At 39.5% G+C, this 2,564-nt stretch overlaps 1 protein-coding gene across 1 annotated transcript in view; it reads right to left on the reverse strand.

Moving 5' to 3' along the window:
* gabra4 (gamma-aminobutyric acid type A receptor subunit alpha4) overlaps nt 1-2,564 on the reverse strand; it is a 25,749-nt gene that overhangs the window by 8,106 nt on the left and 15,079 nt on the right. The window lies entirely within an intron of this gene.

Raw genomic sequence — 2,564 nt, forward strand, 5'->3', positions numbered from 1 at the left:
AAAGTAGAGATTTGTACTTGCCAAAGAGCGTTGTGTGGAGTCAATCGTGTTATTTTGGTGAATTAAAAAGAACATTGAAATAGAACAACATGAAGGTTAAGTCCAAACATCCTAATATCACATATGCCATTTGTAATTAAATGATTTATAACTAAGAACACATATCTATCTGCCTATGAAACTCAGTGGTGGAGTGTAACTAAGTACATTTACTCCAGTACTGTACTTAAGTACAAATTTAAGTATTTTTAAATACTTTGCTTGAGTATTTTCTTTTCCTGCCACTTTCTACTTCAGAGAGAAATATATTACTTTTTACTCCACTACATTCATCTGACAGCTTTAGTTACTCGTTACTTTAAGTTTCACTTGCTAATGTTGCACACAAAAAACATGTTGTTTATAAAATATGATGTTTTATTATACATTGAGCTACCCAACAATAAGCCCATAAGTACATCTGAAATGATAGGCTGATTAAACACTTTGATTGGTTGATTGACAGAACTTTTTTTTTATTGTTTCCAGTTTCTAAATCGTGAGGATGTTTCTGCATACCTATACCTTTACTTAAGTAACATTTTCAATGCAGGACTTTTACGTCTTAGAGTATTTTTACACTGTGGTATTAGTACTTTGCTGAATACTTCTTCCGGCACTGACGAAAGTGCTGTTTTCCCCACAGATCAGAATGCATTGCATCAAACACACTCTCACTGTGGAGAACAGAATGAAACGGCCTTTTCTTCATGTCATTGCTAAATAAATGAAGATAGAGAAGAATCATGGAAATCATTTGCACCGTGTTCAATAGCCCATGTTGCTCTCCATCAGCATATTTCATCAGCTGAATGCGGGAAATTATGAACCAAATACATTTGGCCCTTTGAAATGGGAGACATGTAGAAAAAGAACCACAGTATAAATGTACACATGCATGAATAGAGCTTTTTCTGGTCACATGGGGGCAGCGTAACAGCCTGTAAACACCACAGTAACATATTATCACTTCATAAAAAATTCCATGACATTACTGCAGATAGCTCCTCTTTATGTTCTTGCAACTTTAACTAAGATTCGGTTAATTTTCATTTCCATTGAGAACTCAACCAATAGGAATATTTCTTTAATACATCTATTCTATAATCTCTACCTCCAAATGGTATTTGTACAACTACAGTTCTGATGCGCATCAACAGATATTACACCACCAAGAGAGCTTATAGTCACTCTAATACTTCTACATATACTATAAAACGAATACGCAACCGTGGACTCTCTAACGTCCCTCTTGGCAGTACTAAGAGATATACCATAAAATTAAAACGAGACACCAATCTGGCCAGTACACAAGGTCTCACATGTCACCTACAACAACAGAAGGCTACAGTATAAGCCCGTAGCACATCACTCGTCCTTGGTATCATTAACCGATAGCAATAATGTGATTTGGAGAAAATCCCCTTTACGTTGGAGACCTGGAACAATCTGTGCTGCAGAGTCCTTGCCCAACATAAATGCAGTCATCCCCTGCGCCCGCACGTGACCGCCATATAATTTACCTGTCAGTCAAAAGCAGCAGGATGACATTGATAGGTGAACTGCGGCTTGAGGCCACAGACTGAGGATATTGACCTCTGATGTAAGAAAAACTGAGACACTGAAATATATAAAAGCTTTCATGTCTTTTTTTTTTTCTTTCTTGTTCCCAACCGTCTGAGTAAAAATACACTGTGGAACTAATGGTATATACTGTAAATAGTTCAGTGTTGTATGTATCAATCAAATTCAGTGTTGTATGTATCAATCAAATCAGTATATGAGAATCATCTTTTCACTGTATTTAGGCTGGCATTTTATATTTGTATTTTTGTGAAAATGTCTCCAACATTGGTTACACCAACTGTTTCATTTTCACCTCGACACAATGACAGGGTTGCAGCCTGCAGCGGGTATTTTGGTACTTTAGCTTCCTCTGAAAATAGAAAAACAGATGCCAAATACCAGCTGCAGTTTAAAGGACACACACACAAATCCAGTTCCTCCAGTCTCTAAAATAACTATGTCCACATTTTGGGAAATGCATCCACGCTCACGGCAGGACGCTGGGGTTGAGTCACAGAGGCAGGAAGTCAAAACAGAGTGTGTGTGTGTAGGGAGGACGAGGAGAAATCCAAACACCGACCACCCTCCTCCCTTCCCACACCCACTTCACCCTCACCCGCCTCACACACACATTTAAACACAGCGGATAACAGTAGTTAGAGGCTCGACTGATAGTTGTGCTGCTGTGATGCCTCTGTGGTGTTGGCCAGATCGGGGCGGGGAAGGCGGGTGCAGTGCAGCTGGACTGTCAGATACATTGGTCACTGCGGGAGAGCAGCACTGATGCCCCCCAGTGCTTTATTACACTGCACAACACAGAAAGACATATTTCTGAGGGTCACACAGGGTTTTCCTGCTCAGCAAAGACTCAAAACACAAACTGTACAGTCAAATCTACACAACTCTGCACACTGAATGTACAGGTGACACTGCAGTATGTGTGTGTGTGTGTGTGTGTG

The sequence above is a fragment of the Etheostoma spectabile genome, unplaced genomic scaffold, assembly GCF_008692095.1.
Source record: "Etheostoma spectabile isolate EspeVRDwgs_2016 unplaced genomic scaffold, UIUC_Espe_1.0 scaffold273, whole genome shotgun sequence".
Taxonomy (NCBI): domain Eukaryota; kingdom Metazoa; phylum Chordata; class Actinopteri; order Perciformes; family Percidae; genus Etheostoma; species Etheostoma spectabile.